At 39.8% G+C, this 20,494-nt stretch overlaps 1 protein-coding gene and 1 pseudogene across 1 annotated transcript in view; both read right to left on the reverse strand.

Annotated features, from left to right (window-relative positions):
- LOC134929602 (sodium-dependent neutral amino acid transporter B(0)AT3-like) overlaps positions 1–20,494 on the reverse strand; it is a 484,872-nt gene that overhangs the window by 393,457 nt on the left and 70,921 nt on the right. The window lies entirely within an intron of this gene.
- LOC134930601 (5S ribosomal RNA) lies at positions 8,805–8,923 on the reverse strand (annotated as a pseudogene).

The following is a 20,494-nucleotide window of genomic DNA, read 5'->3' on the forward strand; positions in this document are numbered from 1 at the left end:
ACTCTGTACGCTAATGGTGTAATAAGTACGTAGGTTGAGGATTAAGTATAGCGGCCGCAGCGGCTCCATTTAAAGTGTATGAAATGTCTTTTTAAAGTGTTGCTTTTAGTCCTGTATGTAAATCAGCATTTACACTATATACTGCTCACAATAATGCAGCACAGATATGGATAGTATACTTGACACAGAGCTGCAAGAAAAAGGCATTGGCCTACTGTACTGTACTATATGTATACTGCTGATTACCAAAATGCTGCACTGTCCTACTATATACTGCTCACAATAATGCAGCACAGAGATAGTATACTTGACTCAAAGCTGCAAGATACAGCAATGGCCTACTGTACTGTACTATATATGTATACTGCTGGTCACCAAAATGCTGCACTGTCCTACTATATACTGCTCACAATAATGCAGCACAGAGATAGTATACTTGACACAGAGCTGCAAGATACAGCAATAGCCTACTGTACTGTACTATATATGTATACTGCTGGTCACCAAAATGTTGCACTGTCCTACTATATGCTGCTCACAATAATGCAGCACAGATATGGTTAGTATACTTGACACAGAGCTGCAAGATACAGCAATGGCCAACTGTACTGTACTATATATGTATACTGCTGGTCACCAAAATGCTGCACTGTCCTACTATATACTGCTCACAATAATGCAGCACAGAGATTGTATACTTGACACAGAGCTGCAAGATACAGCAATGGCCTACCGTACTGTACTATATGTATACTGCTGGTCACCAAAATGCTGCACTGTCCTACTATATACTGGTCACAATAATGCAGCACAGAGAGTGTATACTTGACACAGAGCTGCAAGATACAGCAATGGCCTACTGTACTGTACTACTATAATTATATACTGGTGGTCCCCAGTCTCCACAATGCAGCACACTGAGCACAGATATTTGCAGCACACTGAGCAGATATGGAGCGTTTTCAGGCAGAGAACGTAGATATTTTCAACACACTGAGCACAGAACTTTGCAGCACACTGAGCACAGATATTTGCAGCACACTGATCACAGATTGCGGAGCTTTTCAGGGAGAGAACGCAGCCACGTCCTCTCCGTTCAATCTCCAAAGCACGAGTGAAAATGGCGGTGACGCGCGGCTCTTTATATAGAATACGAATCTCGCGAGAATCCGACAGCGGGATGATGATGTTCGGGCGCGTTCGGTTTAACCCAGCAAGGCGGGAAGATCCAAGGCTGCCTCGGAACCATGTAAAATAGGTGAAGTTCGGGGGGTTCGGATCTCAGAGAACCGAACCCGCTCATCTCTATAAAAAATACATCAAAGGCAAGATGGAGTAGGAGGACCTAGGTAAAACACAGGTGTGGATCTTAGGGTCGACATTAACTAGGTTGACCCCTATTGGTCGACAGGGACTAGGTCGACAATTGAAATAGGTTGACATGGTCAATAGGTTGACATGAACAAGGTCGACATTGAAAAAGGTCTATATGATTTTTTTTTTTTTGGGTGTTGTTTTCTTCATAAAGTGACTGGGAACCCCAGTTAGTGCACCGTATCCCCTCGCATCGTGAGTGAACTTTGGGCAAGGTTACTATTCCCAATCGTAGTCCACGTGGATCGTAAAGTATGAAAAAGTTCAACATTTTTTAAAAAAGTGAAAAACTCATGTCGAACTTTTCATGTGTCGACATTTGCCATGTCGCCCTAGTGACCACGTCGACCTATAGACCATGTCGACCTAATGCATGTCAACCAATATTGGTCGACCTAAAGACCGGATACCATAAAACACACAGCGATGCATATTTTGCAGCCAAACCTACGAAAAATGCAGTTTTTGGAAGTTTGGCCTCTTACCGCATATGCACCAAACCCTGGAATGTGATACATTATGAAGCTAAGATGAGGTTGGCAATGCCATAGATGGTGCTGCCCAATGAAGCCTATGGATCCCTCCCAGCTCTGCCACGGCGCGTGTTTCATGGGTCCTAAACCAGGGAAGTCCTTCTGTCGCAAAGGACAGTTTTTACTGGTAGAGATATCCTTTGTGATTTTCTTCAAGCATATGCTGTTAATAAAAGCCATTTTCTTCCACACTACTTCATGGCAGCCATTACTCTGGAATTGTATCCCATTCCCCCATTTTTAGGCAGGTAGTTTTTTCACACTCCTCCCCTTCCCCCCTATTCTTTTTTCCTGTTTCCTAGGCAGTGACAGTGTAGAAGTTTGTTATTTTATTCTACAGGGCTTACCTTATTTGCCTGGCAAATATGTCTCCTGCAGGCATGCTGGAAGAGGGTGGCCCCTGGGGAGAAGTGGAGTATTTGCTATGGATCCTTTTATTGTATTTCAGCTGTGCCATTCTTACTTATCTAAATGTTTTACTGATAATTATATCAATTATTCATTACTGGCTACGATCAAATATTGAAACTTATGAATGATACTTTTTTGTTATTAATTAATTGTTTAATTTGTGAACAAGTTTTTGTCAATAAATAATTAATTGTTTGCTATCACTTTAATTAGCTTAAATAGGTTAATTGATATATTCACCATGTATAGTATAAATTATTGGTCTAATTTAAGACACAGATATTTATAACTTACAGGGAGTGCAACAGAATTTATGCACTTACTAAGTGGCATATACACATAGGTTTTGCCACTTGAAGTACCCCATTTATTTTATGGAAGAATAATTAAAGGTTACGTTTTAATTATAATAATCATATCATAATCATATGTATATATTAATTTTTGTTAAAAAGAGTGCTCCAAAAAGCAATCTACTTTTCTTGTTGTTCCTTTTCAACAAACACATTGCTTTAACCTCTCTTCTTCTACAAGCAAGGAAAAGAATTTAGTTGGAAATCTATTATATCTAAATCAAATTTAGACTCCACCCAGGAAAACTTTCATTTCCTGGGCGGAGTCTAAATTTGACGTCTTAAAGGCTGTGATTTCTCACGTTTTACAATTTCTGCATAATGGATTCAATAAGGGTCTTGCTGTGTCCACTATCAAGGTGCAAATTCCGCACTAAGTGTGTTACTAGATAGAAAATTGGCAAAAGAAGAGCTGGTGAAGAGATTTTGTCAGGCAATAAAGAGGATAAGGCCACGGATCAGATCAATCCTAGTGCCTTCGGATTAGAACTTGGTTCTGAATGCTTTAATGTTGCCACTGTTTGAACCACTGCAAGAAGTATCTTTGAAATGGTTAACATGGAAAGTAGTGTTTCTAACGGCCATTACTTCTGCACGAAGGGTTTGTGAACTTCAGGCGTTATGGGCGGAAGAGCCTTATTTGAATATATTTCCTGATAGGATAGTGCTAAGAACAAATCCAGAATTCCTGACAAAGGTGGTTTCGACATGCCATTTGAGTCAAGAAATCGTATTGTCTTCATTTTTTCAGCAACCAAGTACTGAAGAAGAGAAGAAATTACATACTTTGGATTTGGTACGAGTTATATCCATTTATATGGAAAGAGTTAAAAACTATAGAAAGATGAAACATCTGTTTGTTCTTTATTCAGGAACTAGGAAAGGTGAGGCATGTAAAGGGCCCCATACACTAGAGCAATAATACCCGATTTCAGCCAATTTAGGGCATTCGCGCCGATATATTTGGTGAAATCGGGCATTTGGAGGTGTTTCTGATCTGATCCAATGCGCGTTCCCATGAGTATCAGATCAGATCCCTTAGGTCGCTAGTGCTGCACTCGTGATATATCATGATCGCCTGAAATCATATGGAAAAAGGTGTTTTTTTGTGCCTGTGATATATCACCTGCAATATGTCATAGGAAGTTTGACTGGCATTCTTAGGACACTCCCATCAGTGGCAGCAGCAGCGACACAGCAGGAGAGCTCATCAGATAAATCCAATCAAATCAGATATTTTATTGGCCCAAGTATGTATTTCCACACTGACCACCAATCACTGTCCACCTTTCACACTGTCCACCAATGTAATCACATTGAGCACCAATTTAATAACACTGACCACCAATGTATTATAAATTATTGTTCACATTTTATTTATTTGTGTGTGCCCAAAGTCATTTTTACCCCCTAAAGCCATGTGTTTTCACCGCCACTGTACTCCCATGCTGCTCCTTGTGTTTCTGTGTGCCCAAAGTGATTTTAACCCCCAAATGGCCAAGTATTTTCACCGCCATTGTACCCCAATGGTGTACCATGTGTTTCTGTGTGCCCAAAGTGATTTTAACCCCCAAAATGGCAGTGTTTTTTCACTGCCACTGTACCCCAATGCTGTACCATTGAGGTTTGTGTAATGTGGAAAGTATTTTCAAAAAACATTTTTAATTAAAAAACATATATTATACAGATTTAAACACCATTTAACCAAAAAAACATTTTACCATATAAACATTTAAACATATAACCATTTAACCATATAAACATTTAACCATATAACCATATACCTTAAGTAAAACCATTTGTAAAACACAAAATATAACAGATTGTGCACCACTTTTTTCATTATAGATATGTCTCTAGATTTAGACACTGACTTCATCACCGGCCTACTAGAAATGTACCGTGGATTGGAGTGTTTATGGAAGATCAAAGCCAAGGGCTAGTCTGATAAAGTGCGACGGAATGCAGCCTTGGAGGAGTTAGTGGAGTACTGCAGGCCCTTTGTGTCCGGTGCTGACAAAGAATGGGTCAAGAAAAAGATCCAGAACCTGCATACGGTATTCCTCAAAGAACACAAAAAAAATGGAACATTCTAAAAGGTCTGGAGCAGGTTCTTCCCAGATTTACAAGACCTCGCTCTGTTATTACCCCATGCTGGAGTTTATCCTGGACAAGGAGGCTACCCGGACAGGTTTCACCTCCCTCCCTCGGACTGCCACACCAGAGCCTCAAGACGGTGACCTATCTCTGTCGGCATCTGTAAGTATATTTTTTTGAATACGTTTTTAAGTTTTACCAAGTTCCACCATCAGTCCAACACAGTACACTAATTAAATGTGGACCTCTTGCCAATCGACTGCACCTACCCTGTTAAAATAGGCCAGGTACTCGTCCCTGACCTGTTTTCCCCGTAGACTCACCCTAAAATGGAGTGGAGGTGGTTTCACAGAGGGAAATGGTGAATTCTTGTCTGAGTGTTCAGGGTCTGGGTCTCCTGGCGCTTCTCTGGGTAGTGTCCTATGCTGGGTGGTTTTGCTGCACAAATAGTTATGCAGGACACCGCATGCAGTCACTACCCAATCTATCTTCTCCACCTGCAAATTGATAGCCATTAGGAATATGCGGAAGCGGCTAGACAGGATGCCAAAAGTGTTCTGTACAATTCGTCGTGCCTGGCTTATAATTGTAGATGCTCTTCTCCCTTGTCAGGTGCCTTTGAGGGTATGGCTTCATAATGTTCTCGTGGAGTGCAAATGCCTCATCAGCCACAAAAACAAAATTGAGGCCATGCTGGGTTTGCTCCCTAGATGGAAAGTTCAGGGTCTTTGTGGTGAGCCGCTCGTAGAAGGTGGTATTCTTCAGCGAACCACCATCTGATGCACGTCCGTTTTTGACAACGTCAATGAAGATAAATTCATAGTTGGCATTCACCACTGCCATCAGCACGATGCTGAATTACCCTTTATAATTATAATAAAGGTATCCGCTGTTTGCAGGAGGGTTGATGCAGACGTGCTTGCCATCTATCGCTCCCCCACAGTTGGGGAAATGCCAGGTGGTGGCAAACTCCTCTGCCATGGCTTGCCATTCTGATGTACTTGCAGGGAACTATAAAAAAATAGAAATAAAAAAATACAAATATGTATTTAAACAGTGTTTTTTTTTAAATCTACTACAGAGTGAAAGTGTGGAGATTCTCACCACCCCAGACCACAGCATCCTCCAGGATATGGAGGAATCCCAGCCCCAAGTTCCTACCCCTGAAAAACCTGCTACCCCTGATACCTCTGCATCATCAGCTCCTCCACCGCACCAGCAGAAGAGAAGCAAAAAAATAAATAAACACACCACCCAGGAGGGAGAATACCTAATTTTTGAGGAAATAAAGTCAAGGCTTGCCCAGCCCCCCCACCCCCTTTCCTGACCACTACTCTAAATTTGAGGAATTTATGGCATCTGCAATACGAAACCTACCCCCGGGTCAAGCGGAGCAGATTCAGCATCTCAGTTTGAAGATGCTGAACAAAGCCTGAAAATCCAAATTCCATGATGATGTCGTACTATTCGACCGCTATCCTCTCACTCTTCCTCCCACCCAACCCCATCTCATTCCGACCACCCAACCACAGCCTACTCCCCCATCCACCTGCTCCTCAGCCATATACTCTGCTATGCTGGAGGCAGAGGAGGACATGCCCCAGTTTGAAGATTTGTAGGCATCTTATAATTCCCAATAAATATGGTGAAGTACAGGCTATATGGTGTTTTGGGCCAAGATTTTTTGGGGTAGGATACACGCATGCTGTAGGTGCATAATAATGGGGCCGGGACCATTCTTTCTGCACTTTACAGCATGTGTATATTCTCCCAATCTCCAATCTGTGCCCAAAACACCATATAGCCCTCCATTTTAGGAGTGAAAGTACCGCCCCATATTTATTGGGAATGAAAAGCAAAATAAACTATTATTTAATCCTTTTAATCATTTCATTATATATATATACATATATATCAATATATATATATATATATATATATATATATATATAAAAATAGCTATATATATATATATATATATATATATATCAATATATATATATATATATATATATATATATCTCCAAATTGTGATATGCTGTTTTTTTACATTTTTATGTGCCATGTTGGCAACTAATTGCATAAAGCTCTATGTGCCATGTTGGCAAATAATTGCATAAATTTGCACAGTTGGTTATAAAAATAACACTTTTTTTCTATAAATAGTTTAAAAGTGACTAAACAGATGTGGTGTGTATTTTATTTACCTTTTAATACTGGTCCTGCAGCACCTTCACAGTGGCCTTGCAGGTGTCAGGGATTATATGACCCAAAGCCTGGGGGGAGATGAGGGTCCCAAACTTCATGTCCTCCAACGACCGCTCCGGAAGCCAGGAACCTCAACGTAGCTGTCAGCCTCTCCTCAGTAGTAATGGCCCTCTGCATCTTGGTGTCCTGCCTCTCGATGTAGGGAGTTACAAGGCCCAGCAACTCCTGGAAGGTAGCATCATCCATTCGCAGGTAGTTCCGATAGTCCTTGGGGTTGTTCTCTCTAATCTCGGTCAGGAGTGACATGTGAGAGAGAGTCCCCCTCTTCAACAGCCACTCCTTGCTCCCAACAGATCTCTGCCTCTTCCGTTTCATATCCCTGTCATGTTTCAGCTTCAGATAGCCATAGGCTAACAGAAGCTGATACTTGTAGGAATCCATCACAGAACAGGATAAAGAGTACTTTGTTCAGAAAAACCAAACAAAGCAAAGCACACTAGCAATGTGGAACGCTCGGAAGGTATAAACCAGCCTCACTAATCACAGAACAGCAGTGTGCACATGGCTAAAATGGCTGCTGCTATTTATATGCCTATTTGGCCAACCCCCCCTAGCCCCAATCCAGCCAATCACATATTCTATAGCTGCAGTGTCCACAGGGCTAATGGCTGCTGCTAGTTACAATATGCCTTTGAGCCAGCCCCCCTAGCACCCTAATCCAGCCCATCAGATATATCTTATGGTACATGTGAATTCATTGCGATAAATCGCCTGTGATATGTCGCTGCATGACATATCGCTGATGATATATTGCATGCAAATAAAGTCACACATGTCACAAATAAGGAGAGAAAGGAAGACTCTTTTGTGGGCGCACTCTTTTGTATGTATGTATAGCCGTCTCAAAGAAACGAGAAAGTTTAAAAGATATAGGCCCTCATTCCGAGTTGTTCGCTCGTTCTTTTTCATCGCATCGCAGTGAAAATCCGCTTAGTACGCATGCGCAAAGTTCGCACTGCGACTGCGCCAAGTAACTTTACTATGAAGAAAGTTTTTTTACTCACGGCTTTTTCTTCGCTCCGGCGAACGTAATGTGATTGACAGGAAATGGGTGTTACTGGGCGGAAACACGGCGTTTTAGGGGCGTGTGGCTGAAAACGCTACCGTTTCCGGAAAAAACGCAGGAGTGGCTGGAGAAACGGTGGGAGTGCCTGGGCGAACGCTTGGTGTGTTTGTGACGTCAACCAGGAACGACAAGCACTGAACTGATCGCACAGGCAGAGTAAGTCTGGAGCTACTCTGAAACTGCTAAGTAGTAAGTAATCGCATTATTGCGAATACATCGGTCGCAATTTTAAGAAGCTAAGATTCACTCCCAGTAGGCGGCGGCTTAGCGTGTGTACCTCTGCTAAATTCGCCTTGCGACCGATCAACTCGGAATGAGGGCCATAGTTTTTATTTGTAACAACAATAAAATAGTAGTAGGATACTTTGTCAATCGAAAGAAAGAAAAAATGGGGGGAAGGGTAGGGGAACATAGAACAGATGTTGGCAGTAAAAATACTGAATGATGGTTCTAAGCTGCCTGGGTTTAGAGATGCCGATTATTATCAAATATAGGCTTGAGAATGCTATATATTCAAATATAAGCCTGAGAAGCACGCTATATGTCCTACATCGGTATGCATGTCAATTGCTGCCTAGTTGAGGTAGATAATGTATCTCTTGTGAGAGAGACTTAAGAAAGGAATAGATGACAATAAAGAAGGCTGAATGAGCAAGATGAATCTGCTGTCAGTGTTAGACGCTGAGCATATCCGTCCAAATGCTTCTACTGAACTGAGTATTCCTCAAGAGTCACCCACTTGAGTACTAACCCAGCCCAACACTGCTTAGCTTCCAAGATCGGAAGGATTCGGGCGTTGCCAGTGTGGTATGAACGTAGAAGGAATATTCAATATCTAATGCTCTGGAATCACTGATGAGAGTTCACGAATGGGGAAGGGAAAGGTAGATGTAGATTGAAGAGGAAAAATAGGGGATCTGCTGCCAATGTTAGACAGGGATAAATACCCCTGAATCAGTGGTGAGAGTCCTGAAAAATAGGGAAAGTCAGGGAAAATAGAAAAGTAGGGCACGGTACAATGAAATATTCCAAAACAGTGACTGTAATTGGATATACCTTTAAATTATGGATGCATAAGGTATTTATAATGGTAATAATCCTAGATGTCAAAGGAGGCTAATTGTACATGAAACAAAGATGTAATTTTAGATCATTAGACACATCCTGGTAAACTGATATCGTGTGTCTCCCAATAGGATATCCTATATCGAGAGATGTAACAAGGTAGCTGATTAATGGCAACAAAATAAAGTGGGTTGCTGTTCTTGTTACAATAATGTCAAAACAGAAAACATGATTAAAATATCTGGAACAGACAATGCTACTATAATCAGTCTCTCCTAATGGATATTGGGAAACAGGGAGAGGGGGGAAGAGAAGAAAAGAAAAGAGATTCAGCGATATAAGAATGAATATGTCAGATTTTATAACTGACCAGGGCTCTGCTACTCTGTTCGCTACACAATGTTATATATCATAAAATAATCAACCGTTTATATATCAAAAGCCTAAAATTAACAAGTCTATTTTAGAATCAAAAAGGACTGTTGTGATAAACTTAATGTAAATCAATATTATGAGGCAATATATATAATGGACATAGAAGTTAATGCCAGTGAGAAATATAATATAATTGCACGGATATTACCCGGGATGAAGAAAATATTCAATCACTGGTAGCAGGCAGAGTAAAGTGTAAACTGTGGAGTCCAGCGCGTGCTGAAATTGTGCACCACGATGTGTCCACAGGGCCGGGCAGTCTCCCGTGATGTGTCCACGGAGTAACGCAGTCTATCGGATACGTGTAGGAGATAAAGTCTCTGTATTTGGGATGGAGCGCTAGGTAGCAGGTATCACGTCTCGGCGGTGTGCGGCGGTCCGTGGATCTGGCGGCTGGATGAACGGAGCTGTGCAGAATTCAGACAATCGGGAATCGGCTATACCCCAGGCAGTGGAGTACGGAAGACGCGTTTCGCCCGTTCTCCGGGCTTGGTCACTTCCTGTTCGTGGAATGGCATCATGCGGGCTTTATCTTGCTGGAGGATCGCAGATAACCAATCAGAATGGGGGGGTGTCGTGCATGTTCAGGTTATTGCGCAGGTGTGACTGGTTTTCTAAATGCAATATGTTCAGTCCTGATTTCACTTGCAATCCACGGTCCATTGCACGAAAGCGAGTATGGAAAAAAAGGCAATTGTGGGGAAAAGAATTTTTTATTAGTAGATGGCAATAAAACGTAAAAATGGGAAATATCAAACAATGATAAATGTTGACTGATAAAAAGGAGAGAATAAAAAGGAGAGAATAAAAAAACGGATAATTGCATATAAAAAGGAAGGCTTAAATAAAGCACTTCCCTAACGGCATATCATGCGCAAAGCCTTGTACTAAACAAACATATTAAAGGGATTCCTGCTGAGTATTATTTAAGGAATAAAACTTAATCATATATTGTCTGCCACTGCATGTAAGATCAAAAGCTGAAGACAACGTTGCATAATGATGTGCAGGGGGGGGGGGGAATGGTTAAACATTTTGGTTTAATTATGTTAGATCATGCAGGGGAAGTTTAAATATCACAAAGGAAATTTGAGTTACGAAATCATGTGTCAATTAAGAAAAGGGCTGGACTATATGTGTGTAATGATGAAACTAGAATAATAAAAGATGTTGTTCCTGCCTAAATTAACATGATTACCAATGGGTTAGATTTATATTGAGTATCACACTGGGGATGGTGAGGTAATAGTTAGTTAAAAGTGATGCTGCTGAGGTGCGGATAAATGATACGTGTCAATTGTAGATTATGTGTGTAGTGATGAATGTGAGGCGTTGAGAAAATTGTGAGATGTTAAAAGAATAATCCTGAAATGTTAAGCAGAATTATTGAAGTATCCCTTGAAGGGATAGGTGATTAAAATTGGAAAAGGTTAAAATTAAAAATAAAATTAAAAATGAGAATGGGGGGGATTCTAATTGGATGTTGTGTCTGTTGAGGAAAAAGGAAAACAGGACTAGTGTGTGTGATAGAGGGACTGGGGTGATGGAAGGATGTGATTGGAGTATCCCATAAGGGGAATTGATTGTAATGTTGGTGTGGGGTACCTATGTGGTGAGGATGTGTGAGTTGGTTAGAATTATAAATTTAAGAAGGAATGCATGATAAGTGGTGCAGCCTAGTGGGGATGTGGATACCAGGAGTTACGGCGCTACCGGTGGAATGGGTGAACATGAAATCAAAAGGTGAAAACAAAAGTGTGAAAATTGGGTGAGAACCATAACAGGTGAATTTGTGAAACAATTGTTGTTATTAGCGTTTAAGAGTGGAATTGAAAATGTAGGTAAGGTGATGACAGGGAGATGGAATTTCACACTGTTTGTGTGGATAACAACTGGAGTGAAGATCGGTGTGACCTGGATAAAAGGGACTGTATCTGAAATTATTGGAAGGAAAAATAAAATAAAAAGAGCGCTTTGTGGGAGGGGGTAAATAGAGGGAGATTTATAGGAACACATTATATGAGTGAGGGTAGTGTAAAGGACACTTTGCTGGGTTAGCTAATGATTCAAAGGAACACACTATAGTTTATGTATTCGTTCAGACCAGATGGTTTGAGGCATCCTAACCTAAAGGTCCACTCACTTTCTTTCTTAATGAGTTCTTTGCTGAGGTCACCCCCGCGTATGCCTAAATGGACTCTATCAAGACCAAAGGCACGCATTTCACAGGGTGAACCTTGATGTAATGCATGGTAGTGTCTGGCTACTGATGTTAATTTTTTGCCCTTCGACAAATCCGATGCTGCATTTCTAATGGAGCCCATGTGTTCCAAAATTCTGGTTTTGAACTTTCTAGTCGTCATGCCCACGTATCGTTGATTGCAATCACAAATTAGACAGTAAAAAAACACTCTTAGTGCAGCGCCTAACGATAGTATAGATAAAATAATAAACTGCTGAGACACTGCGCTTGCCTTGACCACTATGTGAAGAATGGAGAGAGTAGACTGAAACAACAAGAGAGGCTGCGCTGTGTGTCAGTAGTTAAGTACAAAAAGAGCAAACGTGTACTATAAAGGTATTAAATTTATTAAAAATGACATGTGGTTAATAAAACAAACTTAAAATAAAAGCACACCTGTATCTGTCTCAAAGGTATATGGAGTAGTGATAACTGGTATATGGTATATGGCAATAAAGGTCCAATATAAAGTTCAGAAAAAAGAAACTCAATGCGGTGCAGTCCCAGAGAAATGGTTACCTCGTATATGTCACCCGGCAGATGGTGATGTGTGTGTATAGTACCTCTCCGATTGGGCTGGTATAAATTTCGGCCGAGCGTCCCCGGCCAAAACAATCCTGCTTTGCCCAAATTGTTGCACAGCGGAGGGACGATATCTAGTAGACAGCCTGTCAGTAGTCACTCGTCGCGGTGAGGAGATGGTATAAGCTTGCGGCTGGATGGAAGCAAAGTCCGGTAATGCTCACCAGTTGCAGTGGTGAGATGGACGGCAGCCTGTACGGTGACGAGCCGGTAATAGGCTGAAATTGGAAACCAAGGAGGGTTTGCACGGCAGTGTAACACCTTGGACCAGGTGTGCTAGTTTGGAGGCGGAGTCCTGACGCGTTTCGTCACGATCACGTGACTTTTTCAAAGGTATGATCCTGCCTCCACATTTACCAGTATTTAAAGCCTGAGCTACTGATGACATGCAGATGTCAGTGATTAACAATTAAGGCAACTGCCCTATGAAACACATTACATACACGTTCGCTCTCAAAATAACACAGTTTAAAAAACACATTGTTATAGAAAACAATCGAAGCATATGGCAGAATTGACCCGTGAACAGAAACAATATAAATCCACAGATTAAACCTCTGCATAGGGATTGCAATGTTGTGCAGAAGGTTTTCTAATGGACAATTACTACAATGAGAAGCAGGAGCTAATTAGCCGTCACCTGTGATGACATTTAAACATAGTTTACTTATTTGATGTTGACAATCTACTATAGTTCTGAGCAGAGGACATATATTATCTAATAGAATAGGATAGAATAAAATAAAGCAGACGATGAAACATAGTTTCAAAAATAATAATAATAAATTAAGAGTAAAAATAAATAAAAAAATAAAGAATAAATGAATAAATGATTAAACTGTATCTATCTGACCATCATGGATTCGAACTGGGGTCTGTGGAGGGATGCTATTCAGTGATCTAACTCAGTGTGCCACTGGCCCTGCTGTGTGTGGAAGAGATTCAGACCTGTATTTGTAAGCTGACAGACACTCGGAAGTACATGTAGAACTTGATATTTAATATTATCTCCATAGCTAAAATAAAATAAATATAGGAAAAAAGAAGAAAGAGAGACACAAAAAGTGGTCAAAGTAAAACAAACGTCAGGATGAAGGTCATGAGTAACCTATATTCTTGTTAGCTCATAACGTCATGAGTCCTTATGTCGCTCGTGTATAAACGTGAGGAATAAAATAAATTTATTCTCTATTGACTGCGCACTGGTGACTGCCATGAGTTCGTATCCCACGTCCAACTGAGGCACCAAATAGTGTCTCAACCCGACGTGCCACTGACCTCACTACAACACACCATAGCTGCAAGAAGACTATTCATTATGGGTAATCTTAAAATTTCACAAAAAAACTTAGAGAAAATATCAAAATATAGTACCCATCTATAACCTTCATTAATAGAGATTGTGTAAAGGGTTTAAAGCAGAAAGAAACTGGGTACCCGAAACATCTATAGCATGATTTTTTTGATTAATAAATATTGACTTTTCTCATCCTAGGTCGAATTCAATGCATTCATTAAGGCCCTCCGGCATTAGGGTCCTCAACTTGTGGATCCAGTAGTTCTCCCTCAGGCATAACTTTCTATATCTATCTCCTTCGCGTGCTGTCGGTGGTATTGTCTCAATACCAATTAATTTTATATCTTCTGGATTTTTTTGGTGTTTGTCTGAAAAATGTCTAGAGACGCTATGGAACACAAAACCTTTTTGAATATTGCGTCTGTGTTCAAGAAACCTAGTTCTTAATTTTCGTGTCGTCCTACCCACATAGATAAGACCACAATTGCAGCTCAATAGATATATCACAAAAGAACTGTTACAATTGATATGTGAGCGGATCTCTACCTTAAGGGAGTTAGGAGTATTGAAAACTTTAACATTGTTTAAAATATATGAGCAGGTGATACATTGCTTGGCTCCACATCTGAAACATCCTACAATTTTGGGGAGCCATTGAGCCATATTAGAGGAGTTGATATTCGCCTCTGTTTTTCTTTTGTCTATAAAAAGACTAGGTGCAAGAAGATGTTGTAGATTGTTAGACTTTTTGAAAATAACAGACGGTTTATCTTTCAACTCTGTTTTTAAAATCTGATCTGTCAAAAGTATAGTATAATTATTATTAATGATATTCTTGACCTTGTATGAAGAGCTATTAAATTGTGTTAAAAAGTGTGGTTGATCTGAATCAAACTTGCAGTGATGTGCTTTATGTACCAATAAATCCTTCCTGTCTATAGAGTCTGCCCTATCTCTGGCTGATTTAATCAGGGATTCAGGATATCCTCGGTTCTTAAATGCAGTTGATAACTCATCTGCTTGTGAATGATAATCTGTTAAACTGCTGCAATTACGTTTAATACGTCTTAATTGTCCAAATGGAATATTGTTTAACCATGGTTTGTGGTGGGAACTTTTGTAATGTAAAAAATTCAGAGTGTCAACCTCTTTACGAAAAGTTTTGGTAGTAATTCTACCATCCACTATATTGAGTGAGATATCAAGGAAAGAGATGGATGTATTACTAGACTCACCAGTAAAACATAAATTAAAATCATTCGAATTTAATTGTGTGATCAACTCAGAAGAAAGAGAGATATCACCATCAAAAACAAAAAACATGTCATCTATGTAACGGCCATAGTAGACGAGGTCCGCGCCAAAGCTCCGCCCCCACACATGGCAGTCCTCAAAGGCACCCATGTATAAGTTAGCGAAGCTCGGCGCGAACCTCGTCCCCATGGCCGTCCCAAGTGTTTGTAAATAATACTTCCTGTCAAACACAAAAAAATTGTGTGACAAGATGAAAAAAATGGAGTCCACTAGAAATTTTTGTAACTCAGGTTCTACATAATTGCTCTTTGAAAGGTGATCTGCTATAACGGATAAACCCTTCTGATGTGGAATATTGGAGTATAGTGCCTGTACATCACAGGTCACAAAGAAAAAAGAGCTTTGCCATTTGATCTTAGAAATGGCATTGAGAAACATAGTTGTGTCCTTTATATGTGAACGTAATGACGATGCAAGTGGCTGTAAAAAGAAATCAACAAATTGTGACAAATTAGAAGTGAGGGACCCAACACCAGAAATAATGGGACGACCAGGGGGTGCAGTGAGAGATTTGTGGATTTTAGGTAAATGATAATATGTGGGGGTGATGGGATGTGATGGAATGAGGAACCTATATTCCTCTTTAGTGATAATATCTTTATCCAGTGCTTCCTTGACTAAAATGGTCAAAGATCTGTGAAAATTCTGAGAGGGGTTATTAAGTAATTTGGTGTATGTATTACTGTCATTAAGTTGTCTGGAAGCCTCCAATAGATAATCATCTGTGTTTTGTATGACAATGGCCCCTCCCTTGTCAGCCGGCTTGATAACAAGGGAGGGGTCATTGACCAGTTTTTGTAAAGCAAGTCTCTCTTGGACCGTGAGATTTTGTCTAAATTTAAATCTCCTATGTTCCCTCTGACAGAGAGTATTCAGATCATCCAAAGTTTTCTTATAAAAAATTTCTATGGGTGGGCTTCTATAATGCAAAGGAAAAAATTGTGATTTGTTCTTGAATTTAGAGAGACGTTCATTCTTATGGTCTAAACTATAAATGGGAACAGTGGAATCAGAAGGAGGATTTTCCCAGAGGAGGGATTCTAATGTCTCTATACTGGTCCTATCATGATCATCCAGTACAATAGGGAATCCATCTATTTTACGTTGTGCTAATCTTTTGGTAGCAAAATATCTCTTTCGTGTTAATGTGCGAATGTAAGTGTTTAGTTCAATGAACAGGGTGAAAAAAGAGGGGGGTTTGGAAGGCGCAAATTTTAGACCTTTGGCTAAAAGACGTATTTCTGAGTCTCCAATAGTAGCAGAGGATAAATTATAAATGTTGTCAGTGCTTATGTTCTCAAATCTCTCTTTTTTTCTTTGTAACCTACGGCCTCCTCTGCATCCTCTGTGTTTTCTTCTCTGGCCCTCTTTGGTGATTCGTGTCTTAGGACTTCGTATCGATTGGACATGTGGTCTATTGGTCTGTATTTGTGGACCCTCTGATCCTTCTCTAAAAAATTGTTAGCATAAGTGCCTGTAAACCCAGGTTTGGTGGGGGAGTTGTGATATGATGCCCCTTTAGGTCTCACTGCTGCATCGGTAGACGTGACTGCTTGTGTAAGATGATGTCCATCAATCTGTTTATGTACATGAGGGGAGTTGAATTCCCTGTCTGAATTTTGTTTCTGATATCTGTTGGCTGATCTGTTATGAAAACTGTTAGTTCTCTTGGATCTCCGATTCGAAATACTCCTAGATCTACCCCTATTGGTCATGTAGCGTTGTTTGTTGTAATTGCGAACTTTGTTTAAACTGTAGTCTTCTATGTCTCTATTGAATTTTCTATTCTTACCATCTATGATCTCTTTCTCATATATCTGTATTTTGTTGTTTAATTTTATATCATTATGTTTGAATTGAGGATGGCCAGAAAAAGAGCTAAGCTTCTTCTTAGTGTCTTCTATCTCTAAAGCTAATGAGGTTACTTTATCTCTACGATAAGTAACTAACAACTCCATTAATGAGAAGGAACAATCATCCAATAGAGAGTCCCATTTATTTTTCAGATTGGGATCATCAACAAAGGATAGAGTTTTGAAGATCCTGAGACCCCTTGGTATCCTCTTGTTTCTTATGTATTTTTGCAAAGTGACCATGTCCCACCAATGGCGGGTTTCTGTTTTCATCTGACCTTCTAATTTGAAGAATAGAGTATTAAATTCTTTTTCATGGTCATTCGTACTAAAAGAGGATCCAGTGGTGTCAGGGTTTTCAATATAGTCTGCTTCATAACATTGTCTCCTTCTGGCGCATTCAGAAACACAGGTCAACTCTGCCATATTGCTTCAACTGACAACACAAGTGTATATATCAATAATTAGAATCAACAAAAAATCAATGAAGAAAGGCTGCTGCACAAACAACAAATATGTCCAAACAAAAAAACACTCTTAGTGCAGCGCCTAACGATAGTATAGATAAAATAATAAACTGCTGAGACACTGCGCTTGCCTTGACCACTATGTGAAGAATGGAGAGAGTAGACTGAAACAACAAGAGAGGCTGCGCTGTGTGTCAGTAGTTAAGTACAAAAAGAGCAAACGTGTACTATAAAGGTATTAAATTTATTAAAAATGACATGTGGTTAATAAAACAAACTTAAAATAAAAGCACACCTGTATCTGTCTCAAAGGTATATGGAGTAGTGATAACTGGTATATGGTATATGGCAATAAAGGTCCAATATAAAGTTCAGAAAAAAGAAACTCAATGCGGTGCAGTCCCAGAGAAATGGTTACCTCGTATATGTCACCCGGCAGATGGTGATGTGTGTGTATAGTACCTCTCCGATTGGGCTGGTATAAATTTCGGCCGAGCGTCCCCGGCCAAAACAATCCTGCTTTGCCCAAATTGTTGCACAGCGGAGGGACGATATCTAGTAGACAGCCTGTCAGTAGTCACTCGTCGCGGTGAGGAGATGGTATAAGCTTGCGGCTGGATGGAAGCAAAGTCCGGTAATGCTCACCAGTTGCAGTGGTGAGATGGACGGCAGCCTGTACGGTGACGAGCCGGTAATAGGCTGAAATTGGAAACCAAGGAGGGTTTGCACGGCAGTGTAACACCTTGGACCAGGTGTGCTAGTTTGGAGGCGGAGTCCTGACGCGTTTCGTCACGATCACGTGACTTTTTCAAAGGTATGATCCTGCCTCCACATTTACCAGTATTTAAAGCCTGAGCTACTGATGACATGCAGATGTCAGTGATTAACAATTAAGGCAACTGCCCTATGAAACACATTACATACACGTTCGCTCTCAAAATAACACAGTTTAAAAAACACATTGTTATAGAAAACAATCGAAGCATATGGCAGAATTGACCCGTGAACAGAAACAATATAAATCCACAGATTAAACCTCTGCATAGGGATTGCAATGTTGTGCAGAAGGTTTTCTAATGGACAATTACTACAATGAGAAGCAGGAGCTAATTAGCCGTCACCTGTGATGACATTTAAACATAGTTTACTTATTTGATGTTGACAATCTACTATAGTTCTGAGCAGAGGACATATATTATCTAATAGAATAGGATAGAATAAAATAAAGCAGACGATGAAACATAGTTTCAAAAATAATAATAATAAATTAAGAGTAAAAATAAATAAAAAAATAAAGAATAAATGAATAAATGATTAAACTGTATCTATCTGACCATCATGGATTCGAACTGGGGTCTGTGGAGGGATGCTATTCAGTGATCTAACTCAGTGTGCCACTGGCCCTGCTGTGTGTGGAAGAGATTCAGACCTGTATTTGTAAGCTGACAGACACTCGGAAGTACATGTAGAACTTGATATTTAATATTATCTCCATAGCTAAAATAAAATAAATATAGGAAAAAAGAAGAAAGAGAGACACAAAAAGTGGTCAAAGTAAAACAAACGTCAGGATGAAGGTCATGAGTAACCTATATTCTTGTTAGCTCATAACGTCATGAGTCCTTATGTCGCTCGTGTATAAACGTGAGGAATAAAATAAATTTATTCTCTATTGACTGCGCACTGGTGACTGCCATGAGTTCGTATCCCACGTCCAACTGAGGCACCAAATAGTGTCTCAACCCGACGTGCCACTGACCTCACTACAACACACCATAGCTGCAAGAAGACTATTCATTATGGGTAATCTTAAAATTTCACAAAAAAACTTAGAGAAAATATCAAAATATAGTACCCATCTATAACCTTCATTAATAGAGATTGTGTAAAGGGTTTAAAGCAGAAAGAAACTGGGTACCCGAAACATCTATAGCATGATTTTTTTGATTAATAAATATTGACTTTTCTCATCCTAGGTCGAATTCAATGCATTCATTAAGGCCCTCCGGCATTAGGGTCCTCAACTTGTGGATCCAGTAGTTCTCCCTCAGGCATAACTTTCTATATCTATCTCCTTCGCGTGCTGTCGGTGGTATTGTCTCAATACCAATTAATTTTATATCTTCTGGATTTTTTTGGTGTTTGTCTGAAAAATGTCTAGAGACGCTATGGAACACAAAACCTTTTTGAATATTGCGTCTGTGTTCAAGAAACCTAGTTCTTAATTTTCGTGTCGTCCTACCCACATAGATAAGACCACAATTGCAGCTCAATAGATATATCACAAAGAACTGTTACAATTGATATGTGAGCGGATCTCTACCTTAAGGGAGTTAGGAGTATTGAAAACTTTAACATTGTTTAAAATATATGAGCAGGTGATACATTGCTTGGCTCCACATCTGAAACATCCTACAATTTTGGGGAGCCATTGAGCCATATTAGAGGAGTTGATATTCGCCTCTGTTTTTCTTTTGTCTATAAAAAGACTAGGTGCAAGAAGATGTTGTAGATTGTTAGACTTTTTGAAAATAACAGACGGTTTATCTTTCAACTCTGTTTTTAAAATCTGATCTGTCAAAAGTATAGTATAATTATTATTAATGATATTCTTGACCTTGTATGAAGAGCTATTAAATTGTGTTAAAAAGTGTGGTTGATCTGAATCAAACTTGCAGTGATGTGCTTTATGTACCAATAAATCCTTCCTGTCTATAGAGTCTGCCCTATCTCTGGCTGATTTAATCAGGGATTCAGGATATCCTCGGTTCTTAAATGCAGTTGATAACTCATCTGCTTGTGAATGATAATCTGTTAAACTGCTGCAATTACGTTTAATACGTCTTAATTGTCCAAATGGAATATTGTTTAACCATGGTTTGTGGTGGGAAAATTGGGTGAGAACCATAACAGGTGAATTTGTGAAACAATTGTTGTTATTAGCGTTTAAGAGTGGAATTGAAAATGTAGGTAAGGTGATGACAGGGAGATGGAATTTCACACTGTTTGTGTGGATAACAACTGGAGTGAAGATCGGTGTGACCTGGATAAAAGGGACTGTATCTGAAATTATTGGAAGGAAAAATAAAATAAAAAGAGCGCTTTGTAGATACATTATCTACCTAGTTGAGGTAGAT

The sequence above is a fragment of the Pseudophryne corroboree genome, chromosome 5 (assembly GCF_028390025.1).
Source record: "Pseudophryne corroboree isolate aPseCor3 chromosome 5, aPseCor3.hap2, whole genome shotgun sequence".
NCBI classification, from domain to species: Eukaryota; Metazoa; Chordata; class Amphibia; order Anura; family Myobatrachidae; genus Pseudophryne; species Pseudophryne corroboree.